A 14,917-nucleotide genomic window follows, 5' to 3' on the forward strand; every position below is an offset into this window, starting at 1 on the left:
TCTATCTATCTATCTATCTATCTATCTATCTATCTATCTATCTATCTATCTATCTATCTATCTATCTATCTATCTATCTATCTATCTATCTATCTATCTATCTATCTATCTATCTATCTATCTATCTATCTATCTATCTATCTATCTATCTATCTATCTATCTATCTATCTATCTATCTATCTATCTATCTATCTATCTATCTATCTATCTATCTATCTATCTATCTATCTATCTATCTATCTATCTATCTATCTATCTATCTATCTATCTATCTATCTATCTATCTATCTATCTATCTATCTATCTATCTATCTATCTATCTATCTATCTATCTATCTATCTATCTATCTATCTATCTATCTATCTATCTATCTATCTATCTATCTATCTATCTATCTATCTATCTATCTATCTATCTATCTATCTATCTATCTATCTATCTATCTATCTATCTATCTATCTATCTATCTATCTATCTATCTATCTATCTATCTATCTATCTATCTATCTATCTATCTATCTATCTATCTATCTATCTATCTATCTATCTATCTATCTATCTATCTATCTATCTATCTATCTATCTATCTATCTATCTATCTATCTATCTATCTATCTATCTATCTATCTATCTATCTATCAGATGAAATACCTCTGTTCTGTACCACAGAAGAATTCTCGCACAGCACATATGCGCGGGTATGCTAGCTCGGAGGGGGCGAAGAGCTGTACAATCAAGTTAAAAATTCGAACACTTTTGCATTGCAACTTCATAAAAAAATGAGCCAAAAACAGTTAAATTACATCTGGAAACTGTCTTATGCTTTTTAAATAAATACACCATATGAAAGCAGAAATAGGTTAAAAGCAAACATAAATGCACCGGAAAAAAAACATAAGATACCGCAAACGCATATTAAACACAGGAAACAAGAATTTCCAACATTGCAAACGGCTGGAAGGATGAAAGCAGCTCATTACAAAATGCAAAGATGTAGTATGAGCTACCATATGGCTTGACGTAACCCGAGAGTGGAATCTTGTCGCATGGTTGTCTGCATTCATGAAGCCGGCCGCATATTTTGCACGTGCTCCACGTATGATTCGGATGTCATGGTATTGCTTCCTGTACATAATAAAACTGCGTGCAATGCCATTAAGCCAATCGTCTTGCATAAAAATATAAAGTCTGACGTAAGTTTGGGCCCATTACACAGACGCCGCTTTAGCGGGGTCGAAGCAATTCATTATAGTGAAGGACTTTTGACATGTTTTCGAGATACCGGCGCCAGAAAAGAATACCAATTTCACGGGAAAACGTGACGTTCTCTTAGACATATTGGCATGTTTGTGATGAGACGTCAGGCAAAGGACATCTGAAATGCGGCACATGGCACCGTTCCGACAAAGAATGCATGCCTTATTAGCCGTCTGGCAAGCCATACTTGACTCCTTTCCTACGAGTCGCGCGTGCGTGTAATGGTCTGCATTCGCGCAATATTTTCAAAAGTCATTTAGTGATTAGTTTTAAAGTCTTGTTATTTTAGTTTTATATATTTTATGCTTGAGTCGCACATAATTACAGACGTCAAAAACTCCTATGGCTCATTAGCTGCATACACTTCGACCTAAAACTTCATATCAAACTTATTACGGATTATGCACCTATTCCTCCGTAACTGAAGAGAATGTTGAAGGATCAGCGGCAAGTCACGGTACACTACTGCCACCTTGTAGAAATGGCTTAGCTGATACTGGGGGCACGTTATTATCTGCGACCAAAGGGCTCTGTCATGGCGTGGCATTGCCAATATGAGGGCAAGCGTGCACAGCCAGGCCCTTTGTTGGAAGTGTAATGAAGTGACAGTGTCAATATGGGGAAAGAATGGAAAGCTAGGGCCTTCGTAGGCAATGTAATGGCACTGCCAATATGGGGAAACAGTGGATAACTAGGGCCATCGTTGGAAGGGTCATGAAGCGGCATTGGCAATATTGGTAGCGCATATGAGTGGCATGGGCCATCATTGGTACTCTCTGGGAATGGCATCGCCAATACTGGGGAAAGAGTGGAGACGCAGGTCCTTTGTAGGGCTGGAATTTGCCAAGAGGTTCCCAATATTGGGAGGTCTTGTGCTGCTTGGGAACAAATCGATCAAGAATCGATTCATTCTTCATGCCATCGAAGAAAGAAAGTCAAGAAAGCCCAAATCCATCGCTCGAGGGGTCCTCTTCTGCTTCCTTTCCAACGACACCTGAAAGTAAAGCAAGCGATTCTTTTGTCTTAACGCCCTACCAGAATTGGTCCCTCAACCTGTCAGATCAGTCAGCTCTTTTCAAGGAGATGAACTAGCTGTCAGAGAAAGTAAGCAGTATAGAATCTAATCCTTCTTCATAGCCTTGAAGAGAGGAGAGTCTACCGCAAGTGCAACTCCGTTGTTGTTCGCGGCGCCTCCCCCTGATTTTTCTTCGATGCTGTTCAAAGGCCTTGCAGCCGAGCCCTTACCTACACGCTCTGCAACCTGTCCTCCTGTCGCCATTCAAGAATTCAGATCGAATTGCCTGCAAGACAACGCCTGCGCTCCGTCCGACTCGCCGAGCGAAATCAAGGAAGTGAGCCGACCATTCACTCGACTACGTTTGATGTTGGACACTTCGCTGGTAAAGGCAGATCAGACTACTTCACGCTTTTTCAATTACTGGAAAACACCTGGCAACTGCGTTTACCCATCGTCGCAGCATAAAAAGGGAGGAAAAATTGAAAATCGGTTTATCAGGAAAGAACACCTGGCTAAATTAGTCTCGGACGTAAAGAGGGGACTGTTTTGCACATACTGTCCTAGCACAACGCGCCTCCGAATAACCTCGTTACAAAACCTGTTACGTCTTTCGCCAAGTTTCTTGGAAAAGATGGCGCTTTAGAGATATACGTAACAGCAACAAGTACCATCGTGGAAGCGGAAAAGGCGTTCCTCCAGTGCTACACTCTCCGTCAAAAGATCTGCATGGCCAGTCAGCTGGAGACCCAGAGACTGCAGAAAGTCACCGAGAACCGTGATTGCATAGGCCGTATTATTGACTGCATCATCTTCCTCGGCAAACAGACCATTACACTGCGTGGACATAAAGGTTTTGGCGCGTTTGAATTGGATGAGCACAACCAGGCATCCCAAAGTCCCATTAAAGGAGTATAGACACCATTTTTTGAAGCGTCGGAAGGAATACGATTGCTTTCCTGGTTATACAGAGATGCTCCCCAAGCAATCCCAACCTCGCACGTTTCCGCGAAGATATTTTAATTTGATTTTAAAAACAAGCCAGGCAAGTACTCCGTTTTTCAAAACCCATTGGCATCGACATCTCTGTGACGAAAACGTGTACATAGGTAAACAACATGACGTCATCAAACAACTGTGACGTGGAGTCGGCAAAGCAAAGAGCAGTGACGACACATGGCCAGACTCGAACAGCGCCGCCGCCGCTTCCGTGCCCCGAGAAAGAACTCCGCTTCTGCTCGCTTTACTCGATGGATTCTTCGTTGGTGCATGTTACTACCTCACCGGTGTACGTATGGAGACTGCCTGCTAAACTCAGGCCCCAACAGCATGCCTGCACAAGTGCAGGGCTTACGGCAACGGTGCCTGTCGATGGCGCGCCGGGAACATACTGCGCCGCTCTCCGCCTACCCTAGACGTCGCTAGCCCTAGCTGGTTTCACATCGAAGCGCCAGCGAAAGGCGCTTCGGAACGAGCTAACGCTGTAAAAAACGTCGGAGTTTAGCGCCGCTTTACTGGCAAGCCCATCTCGTAAAATAATTTCTTGCTTTGCGCGACGCCTTCAGCAGCGGAGCTAGCTGACATCAGGTGCGTCGCACCGGGCAGCAGCTGTCGGAAAAAAAAAAGTTCGCTTGTATCACTGTAAATATTTCTACCAGGACCTCCGTATTGGCCGAATAATCCTCGCAATTTAATCGTGACTGATAGTCCTTTGTACAAATAGCTATGTAAGCGAATGAACAGCGATCTGCGATAGCTAGATTACCGGTAGCGGATGCTCAGGCAGCTATGACTTGGGAGCCGATCGCGGCGGCCACGGCTTTACGCACCCAGATTGCCTTGACTGCGCCAGATGGCGCCACATGCTTGGACGGCGGCACGCAGGCCTGCCGCATCGGGACCAATCAGCGCGTGAACAGGCGTGAGCACGGGAGCCATCGGGAGAGCTTACGGGTTACGGTGGCTGATCGCATCATTACTAAAACATTTTTTTAGAACAGCTTGGCTCACAGCGTTGGCCAACCGGACTGATAAAGCAGCATTTTCACGGTTCCTTTGTTCAACATTCCTACCAGCTGACATTTCCTGCGCGTCAACCCACCAAGCTTTCGTGGCTGCTGCTGATTCCTGCTTCGTCGCATGAGTCGCAGGCGAGCGGGTCGGGATTTAAGTGCTCGGCAATGTTAGTAACATCCACGCTACTGGGGAAAACAACGTCGCAGTACTAATTATGCTACGCTGAAGCGCTGCTCGACGACGATATTATCGTGCACGTGCGACAGCAAGCAGACGAAAAACGCGACCCGAACGCGTCATCAGATTTTGTGTTTACGCGATCACCAACCTTGCCAGTAGGGAGCGCTCGTGTGGCGTTCTCGTATCTTTGACGTCATCGCGCGCTCGTGTCCTGAGAGATCGAAACCGAAACTGGCCCTGATAAATGCACTGATAACAAATTAATTGATCTGTGCTGGGGCTTTTTGGGTCGCAGTCCCTCTGTTTTGGACCACTGTGGATCGATTAAAGCAAAAATACCGGAACAGAAAATGTACGTGTCTATACTCCTTTAACCAAGGAAATTTCCGTTAGCTGCTGCTCGCCTTTTTAGTTCAGTAGGGAAAGAAAACGCTGCAGAACCACCTAAAAACATCGTAGTCGAGGGCTACGTACATCAGTAGTCGTGTTCAAAACGAATTAATCACATGCTGCGGCGAGGAAGTTTTGGCGCAAATTCAACATAATTGAGCGGAAACGAAACACTACAGTATTATTTTCGACAAGACGACTAGCATTTCCCATCTGTCTGAGACAGACAGACGAGTCTTGTTTTTTTGCTACGTGCTGAGGTCGCAAGATGAAACGTAATAAGAGAAGACTTCGCAGAATTTTTGTATTGCCACGCCTCAGTTCCCGAGGGGGAGTCCCAAAAGGAAGAAGAAGGCACTGTTTACGAGCCGTCGTTGACTGGGGAGGTTCTAGGAAAAATCGTCAGGAGAGAGATAAAGTCGATGGGTTTGCTTCCAGCCAATTGCGTTCGCACTGGAATGGACGGTGCACAGACTTATGATCTCACAAACATGCGGAATAATCCAAGAGATTAAACAAGAAGCCACGAACGCAGTGCGCAGTCCTTGCTTCAATCATGCCTTGAAACTATCTCTTTCTAAATCATCATCTGTTCAGAACGTGCGAAATTTTATGGAGATCATAGTAGCCACCGCGTCTTTCTTCACTTCGTCATCAAAAGGAAATGCCGGCCTTCGAAGCGAGCTCAAATGCAAACTTCAAGGGCTTTCCGTAACGCGTTGAGTTGAAAGCCACAACTCAGTGCTGGAGTTTGTCTTCCTTGGAAGCTATCTGCTCGAGATAATTGCTCGAGCTCATTCTTTACACGCACATTATGGCCCACCTGAATCAAAATAATTTGCTGATAAACAATCAGCACGGTTTCCGTTCGAAGCTTTGATGTCAAACACAACATTACGAACTACTAACAAACATTTACACTTTATTGCATCTGATTCATTATGTGGATGGAATCTTTATCAATTCACAAAGGCTTTTGACCGTGTACCTCACTAACGATTACTAATGAAAATACGCAGTCTGGACTTAGATAATAAAACAGTAAGATGACTTGAAGAATTCCTCGCCAATCATCTTCAGGCGGTTAAACTGAGCGGTACTATTTCCAGTCCAACACCAGTCAGGTCTGGTGTCCCTCAAGGATCGGTAATAGGCCCGCTTTTATTCTTAATATACATTAATGATATCACTGACAACATTACTTCTACAGTTCGACCTTTTGCCGATGATCGTATAATCTACAGAGATATAAGCAGCCCTATAACGACATAATTACTTTGCAATCTGACGTAGACAAGCTAACGGCATGGTGCTGAAAATGGCAGATGCAAATTAATACAGAAAAGACTATACATATAAAGTTTTCCTTAGGTTCAAAGTCTCCTACCAATATTTACGCCATGCATAATAGTTTAATAGACTCGATCGCCTCGAATAAATACCTGGGCGTCTGCTTACATTCTACATTAACATGGACTGGCCACATAGAGCAAATTACGTGTAAAGCAGAAAAGAAAATTTTTTTTTTTTTTTTCTGAAGCGTCACTTATATCTGGCCGACAGGGAAACCAGACTTGAAGCTTATATATAATTTCCTTCTACGTCCTTCCCTGGAATATGCATAAAAAATTTGCCACCCTTACCATATCACCCCGAACTAAGATTTTTGAATCCGTCCAAAATAAAGCTGCTCGATTCATCTGGTCATCCTATTCGCGATCAAAGCGCTTCATCTCTGAAGGAAACACTCAACATGCCATCCCTATCAGTGCGCAGAAAATTCACCGTTTATCATATTTTCGTACACCCCGCCGGGGTGGCGCAGTGGTTACGGCGCTCGACTACTGTTCCCAAGGACGCGGGATCGAATCCCGGCCTCGGCGGCAGCTTTTCGATGGAGGCGAAAAGTAAGGCGCCCGTGTGCTGTGCGTTGTCAGTGCACGTTAAAGAACCCCAGGTGGTCGAAATTTCCGGAGTCCTCCACTACGGCGTCTTTCATAGCCTAAGTTGCTTTGGGACGTTGAACCCCACAAACCAACCATATTTTCATACACTTTATCATAGTAGCACTCCGTTCACCCGATCGCATATTTTTCCACCCTCACATGCACCACATCGCGTTGATCATGCCCGTAAAGTTAACTCCGTTTTTGCCCGGAAGAAAAGTACAAACATTCACCATTAATCTTATCAATAAAAGAATGGAATGTACTACCACCCAGAATTGGCACGATAACAGAATCATCTTTATTTCAGTCCGCATTACAAACTTAGTTTGGATCATCACACTTTCGGTAAATATATTGGATGACTCTGCCGACTCTTTACCGACCGCTGTATCCTTTCTTTTGCATGCATTTCACCGCGACTGCATTGTACTCAATTTCAAGGATATAAGGACATCGTGCTATGATATCCCTGGGTGTGTTGTTAATGTGTTGCTACTTCACCATTAGCAATGCTTAGTTTGTTTGGTTGATTGTTTGTTTGTTTAACAAAGAATTATATACTGGCTTATGTCCCCCCCCCCCCCCTCCCTCCTCTATATAATGCTCTCAGCGGGCCTTTAGGCTATCTGAATAAATAAAATAAATAAATATTATTGCGGCACTTAACATCGTGGCCAACTGGAAAAGTCAGGCGTCATCTGCAGCTAAGGCAAGGACTCTGATAGCAGCACTTCGAAGTAGCAGCTTCCTGGTTCTCTTGCTTACGATATGAGCCATGTCTTTTCTTTCACACACGCTCCGAGCAGGCTTTTTCAAAAGGAGACCCTGATTGTAAACACATGGCACTCTTGCTCAGCTGAAAGCGATAATACAAGCATCCGAAGTCGAGTTCAGCTGTCTTTTTGGGGAAGTGCGAGCTTTTGCCGACAAGAGAGAGATGGATTTATTGAAATGAAAGGCAGAGAGGTTGGCCGGAATAATTCAAATCTGGCCTGCTACTCTGCACTGGGGAAGGGGAAGGAGAGGAGAAAGAATATCATGATGGGTGAAGACGTGGGAGAAGGCATATGAAATATATACAGGCACAGTAGCTTGCTTTACAAGCGCGAATCAAGTCCGCTGGCGTACAAAAAACGGCAAAGAGCACGCACTGCCTGGACACCCTTCCCCTTGTCCTGCCAAGCGCCCAGCAGCAGTTCCTCCGACAGAGGCCTCTTGTCCAAACGCTTCAAGGAAGCGGCTAGCCCTCTTCTTTCGCACGCATACACCGGGCACACCAATAATATATGGTTCGCAGTCTCTGGGATACCAAAAGTTGAACATTCCGGCGAGTCCACCTGTCCAATTAAATGTAAGTACTTGAGCGTGAAAGCCACGTTTAAACGAAGTCTATGTAGCTAGCATACCTTGCTACATAGACTGGCATTGGACTACCTGCTCCCCGGACCGCGACGAGCCAAATGCGCAATCAGAAGCCAAGGGTGGGAAGATCCTCAAACCTTCTACCGCCAAAGAGTTTTCATTCCGATACTTGAATCAGTCATTGAAGACCTGTCATCGTGTTTCCCCGAGGAAACCCTTTCTGTGTACATTTGCTTGCCCCGTGTTCTCTTGACAGAAGGCGTCGAAATCAACGACGTAAAAATCAAAAAGCCTGCAGACCGGCAGTACCCAATCAGCGGCAGCAAGAGCGCTTGCATCGACTGAGCTATTCGTCTAGAAACCAAAATGGACCCGGCAGAGGAGTGGCACCTCACTGCTATCTACCGCCTTTGAGGCCCTTGATGCTTGCGATGAAGCGTACCCGAATGTACGAACTCTGTTGCAGGTTCTGGCTTCGCTACCAGTCAGCGTTGCCTCGGAGCGCACGTTTTCAACACGTACTCCGTTGTTTGAAGACGTGGCTTCGGACAAAGACGACTGAGGAGCGTCTGACCGGGCTTGCGTTGCTGAACTTCCACAGGGATGTTCGTGTTGACACATCTGGTGTCATAAACCGCTTTGCTAAAAAAAAAAAAAAAAAAAAAATCCCGCAGGACTGCCTTTCTGTTGTGAAATGAACTCGTATGTGTTAAATTATTCGAATTAAGAGCTATAAAAAGAAAAGATGGCTATGTCGTTTACTTTTTCTCTTGCAGGCACTTCTGCGCTTCATGAAGCATTATCATTCAAGTTTTAATAATCTCAGATAATACATATTGATTATATATGAGCATATTGCTCACGTAACAGTTAATAAGCCTGAGTTATGTGAGTTATGGTATAACCCCTATATTGTTCGCCATTTGTTTCAACAACAAAACGCACAAAAAATTGTACAAATAAAGTGTATATAAAAAGTAGTTGTTTCTATTTTTTTTTTTGGTATACGGAATGAACCAATCCCTGGGACCGCCATTGCGAAGAGCTTCCCTCCTACAACAACAGCATGCCGTTCCCACGACGGAGGCGCTGTCACGAGACGCTCACCGACGCTCGCCCATCCCGCCGACATTGGCTATACATTTGATTCGGCGGTGACGCGTCATCGTCCTCTCCCCCATCGCGCATCGTTGGCCGACTCATCGTCGCGTCGTTCCTTTTGCTCTCAGGAACGTCTGATGACCATGACGCGGAGTACGCCAAAGCGCCATGCAAGAGCATCGCAACCAGCTGGTCGCTCAGCGCACTAACACAAACCGGCCGACTGAGGCACTGACATCAGATCCAATGGCGTAAAGGTAAGCACTCTACGGAGGGGGGGAAGGGGGCTCATTTTAGAAAATGATCATAACATGAGCGGCCGTTTTGCGGTTACTTTGCTTATGTCAAGAACTGCATCACAACACTCTCATAACATTGATTGTCAGATTCCAGAGTAAAAGTTTTGGTTGCTGGAATTTTTACTTCAGGCCTTCGTGCCTACGGAACGAATGAGTCGGCGCAGGATGCTATGTTATACGCCTGATCTCGCTGGAAGATTAATCAAGCACACCTTGCAAATGACCTTTTCGCAACGAATCCTGCTTTTGGAGCGGCGAAACGGCAACGCAAACACGGTTGGCTGCAGTAATATATCCTCGCCCCTGAGGGCAGGATCACAGCCAGGGTCATTACACCAGAACACTGTTGTAATCAGGCTTTGCTTATTTCTGATACTTTATGGGACTACATCGTGAGCTAGTCTGTGGACAGCCGCCACTTGCCACTGCTCCCTGCTAAATGTTTTTGATCACCATATGGAAGTGCTACAGATGAGCGGCGCGGCGCACAGCGGCTCACTTGAGGTCGTCATCTCTCCTTTTCCCAGAGATATTGTAACGGGGAGAAATATATTTACAAAAGAAGATTAAAGATATATACAGTGAGAGACAGCCAATGAGCCAGGCATTGAGTGCCCAGCGTTCGACGCACTTCTCACCTTCCACGCACCACTTCGTCCTCATCGTTCTCTACCCGTGACGCAATCCCCGGGGACGAAAGCAACATGCTAAGCGGAGGACGTAGTAGTAGAGGCGAACCACATGAACGACGTCAGTCGCAGGGCGGGCACACAATGTTGAAGGTTGAAGTGGAGTAATAGGTTACGTCGGTCACCTGACGGAGCACGCGGTAAGGGCCACTGTGTGGGGACAGCAGCTTCTCAGAGAGACCAACGCGGAGAGTGGGCGTCCACAGGAGAATGAGGCATCCAGGAGTGAATTTGACGTCCCGATGTCGGCGGTCGTAAATCTGCTTCTGGTGGAGTTGTGCCGAGAGTAGGTGCGCTCGGGCTACTTGGCGCGTCATGTCGGCTCATGCGATGGCATCCTGGGCGTACTGTGTGGTTGAAGTGGCAGCGTTCGGTAACAGCGTGACAGCGTGTCCAAAGGCAAGTGTGGGTGCCGGCCAAACAAGAGGTAGAAAGGTGAAAATTCAGCGCTGTTGTGGCGGGAAGAATTATAAGCAAAGGTGACATATGGGAGTGCAAGGCCCCAATCGCGATGACCCCCAGAGACATACATAGAAAGCATATCTGTCAGGGTTCGTTTGAAGCGTTCGGTTAAGCCATTAGTCTGGGGGTGATAAGCAGTAGTGAGCTTGTGCTTAGTGGAAGAAGAGCAAAAAAGGTCATCGATGACTCGCGAGAGAAAGTGGCGGCCCCGGTCGGTAAGACGTTGTCGAGGAGTGCTGTGATGAAGGATTACGTCTTTGAGGATAGAGTCAGCAGCACCAGTAGCACAACTGGTCGGCAACGGAACCTTGATTGCATATCTTGTCGCATGGTCTGTGGCCATGGCAATCCTCTTACTGCCTAAACGCAGCATTGGAAAATTGCCAAGAAGGTCGGAGCCAACGCGATCAAAAGGGTCGTACGGAATGTCAAACGGTTGAAGAGGACCAGTGGCAATAAGGATGGCCTTTTTTTTTTTGGCGTTGACACAGGTCACAAGCGGCCACATATTGCCGCACAGAACGGTAAAGTCCTGGCCAAAAGAAGGGCAGCGCACCCGGTCGTACGTACGGGGCACACCGAGATGCCCGGCGGTGGGCAGGTCGTGGAGTTCGAGAAAGACATCCGAGCGCATCCGGTGGGGCACCGCAAGTAGCAGTTTAGGCCCTTCCTGTCGTAGACTGCGGTGGAACAAAGCACCATCTTGAAGAGGGAACAAGGATAGGGAGCCATCGTGGCCGGTAAAGGCGAGGCCGTCAGTAAGCGGCCGTAATGATGGATCGCGGCGTTGCTCATCAGTTACTATTTACCGTAAATTTGAAAAGGCGAAAGCGGAAGGTCCAACGTCGCTAGCCTGCAGCATTTTTTCGTTCCGCAAAGTTCACTTGGGAACAAAAATTAGATAATGTTTTTATTATTTCCTTGAGGAGCAAAGTGTCAGTACCAAAGTTTCAGATCGTCTCGAATAACGGCCAGCCGCGATGTTCCCACCAAGGTACGGTATACATAGCTTTATTGACTCACCTTCGAAGAAAGTGTTGACGCGACTAGCAGTTCATTCACACCTCTGGCCCGGTACGCACACAAAGCTTCATAGGGAAGAGCACAGCAGAGGAAAGCAAATTTCCTTTTCAGAGGCGCGTTTCAGAATGCATAAGTGGCCCAGTGGTCACGTGAAATTCTTTTTTTTTTCTTTTGCGCCGCGAATAAAGTTACTTTGAGCGAACGTTAGCTTGATGCAAACAATTCAGTTAACGGTTTTTCAACATGACCTATAGCTTTTGTATCGACATATTGTTCCTCAAGCAAATAATTAAAAAACATTGGCTCATTAGTCTTTGCTATTAATAAAACTTGGAGAACTAAAGATACTGCGTACGAGGCCATGTGACTTACAAGTCTCAATTGGTTTCACTAGGCTAGGACGCACCGTATTTTTGAAACATTTGTTACGTTTAGCTGGGACACCTGGCATAACACACAAGAAACGCGCGTTAGCGAATAATCGAGTGCAAACACGTAGGTCTTACAATAACATCTAACGTCACATGTAAAGTCTTAGTAAAAGAAAGTAGAGCTCAGGGGGTCTGCTCTGAACCCCTTCGTGCGGCTTTTAATGTATTTTGAGCGTTGCCAATTTCTTGATTGTAAGGATATTTTGCCCTACCCTCTCCAACATGAAGGACCTCTACAAATGCTAAATCAGCGCCACTACACGGCCCAGAAACAAAACCTCTGGGCTTTACACTTTTGGCAAAGTATGTACATTATATATGACATAAATGAAGTATTAAGTAGAATTAACAGTGTATGGGATACATCAGGGGTATGCTTAAACACGCCTCGTCTCAGACGAAGTCGTATGCGCAAAAGGTCTCGGTCATCCCGAATTAGAATAGCACACATGTGAATTTTGGAATCCGCATGCCAAACTTCGAAACTCGAACAAGTCCAGCGGCATTCTTTGCGTTCCGTGTATTCATGCTATCGCAGCCAAGGTTTTGACTTGCCTCTCCTTCAGCTTAAAGGGAACAGAAGTGGTTGCTCCTGGCCTGTGGCATATAATAAATGACCTGGTAGATGTCGAGAAACACGCTTGCATACAGTATGACCCATCGGGAATAACCCTTCTTGAACACTGCGGACGCATGACAGATAAGATTTTCGAAAAACTATTTCAAACATACCTCCCTGTGAAAAATCCCGTATCGCGCCAAACCATTTTTACCGGTCCTGTATTATCCCGTATAAATCTTATACCGGTGTGACTAGTCCTATATGAAGATTCAACAGATTTATACCGGTGTGACTCTCAGTCAGGACGGAGCTGGCCGGTATTATTATATAGCGGTCCAATTCCGGTATGCATCTCAAACCGGACATCCAACGGGAAAGTGCAAGGAATAGCGTGGCGTTTCGTTAGCGATGACAAAAATACGCTCGATAATAAATGAAACACATCGCTGACCATCGAAATGACTTTCAACACCTTTGGTAGGAGGGTGTCCTCAGAGGAGCATTTTGCCGCTTTGATCTTCAGTTGTATCCGACACATAAAGAGAGGCATTTTAATGATACCAGGAGTCCGACATATAGACCTTTCCATCGAACTAACGGAGAAGTCAAAGCACCGGCTTTATGCATACATATACGAACAGGTGCACAAGCCTGCTCTACTTTTTCCTACCATGCTTCCATGACGTGTGCACAAAAACCTTTTGATGCCCACAACAGCGATAAATGTGACGACGCTCATGCAGGGACCACTTATTGGACAAGATTGTAATTATACAGTCAGTGGCTGCCTCCTAAAGTCTCGTAATTACAGCTGGGCGTTGCTGTACACGCGCTGAGCTTTATACGTATGTTACGTAAGTTTACAACACAGGCTCAGTATAATCACCTCTGTAACTATTACAGAGAAGGACACGTTGGACGGCAGGCGTTTATGTTAGGCTTGCACCCAGTTCCTCCTTCGCTGATTCGGAGAGGGGTTAAAACTTAAGATGGGATCCACGACCACGTCAAAGCAAGTAAGCTTGGGCAGGTATACGGTCTGTCGAGCGCTGCCCCGCCTCTGCCGTTCGACTCCTTCGTCGACCAACGTCACACCGCTAGAATGATGAAACGAAGCATTCTCCCGCAGCTGACTACGGTTGCCTAGAGACAGCAGCAAGAGAAATGGTAAAGGGCTGCGCTTGTTCTAAAGCTGCAGTTCTACAAACTACCATTTGACGCTTGGAATTCTGAAACTATAGGTTTCGACTCCCTCTGTGGGTGTCTAGCCGTGCCGGAACTGAATCACTTAGTACTGCATTGAATACGTGGTCCTCATATGGTCCTTTTCTAAACACCGGTGGCTTGCATCATGCGACAAAATAAGGTGGTAAAAACAGCTTATCGAGGCATATTTATGGTCGAGTAGTTTTGTGCTCTCACATGTACTCCGCTGCATTTGCAAACGATTCATCTTGTGTCTCATGACCTACTAGTTGCGTTGCTGTGAGCCCAGCGAGCTCGAGGAGGGCAAACAGCGTTGAAACCTGATGCACGGAAAATTTGGTATGGATGCAGCGTGTCTAATCCGGGATATTTGGGCCCTGGAAAGCTGGATTTTGATCTCGCCCTGCCATGTTAAAAGGTGAAGCTCGAGTTGGCAGAGCTTGCCAGTTGGACTATGTTATGTGGTCCCTTAGGGGCGCACAATATCATGACTATATTCAGTGTACGGCCACCTCATTTGCTGTAGTACCCTCTGATAGGGCCATGCCCGTGACTTTTCGCTGACAACACCGGCGCCGACAACTCTGACGCCGGATTTTCTGACGAGAAATGCGCAAGTGCGGGCTGTGTGTCGTACGAGAGGGCTCCCCCATCGGATTAGATGCAGTGTCTCGGTGGCCTCTCTAGCATGGGTGGTTGAAGCAACCATGTTCCTGAATGGTGGTGGATTGTCTACTTCAGAATATTAACCGCCGTGCTTTCTTGGAGCGGGTTCCAAGCCACTTGAAGAGGCAGTCAATTCGCGGTGGTTAGTGACAGACGTCCACGTTGTTTTACTCGCAGGTAGCTAAGGGAGAACTGAAGGACTTAAAGAAGTGCAGCCGCATGAGTTAGCGTATAAAGTAATGACAAGCATTGAAAACTGCAGCACCTCTCGCCTCCTTCCGCCTTTCCTTCTCCACGGCGCGGCCCG

This window comes from Amblyomma maculatum, unplaced genomic scaffold, assembly GCF_055883805.1.
Source record: "Amblyomma maculatum isolate TAMU_Amacu unplaced genomic scaffold, ASM5588380v1 scaffold_13, whole genome shotgun sequence".
In the NCBI taxonomy this organism is placed as follows: domain Eukaryota; kingdom Metazoa; phylum Arthropoda; class Arachnida; order Ixodida; family Ixodidae; genus Amblyomma; species Amblyomma maculatum.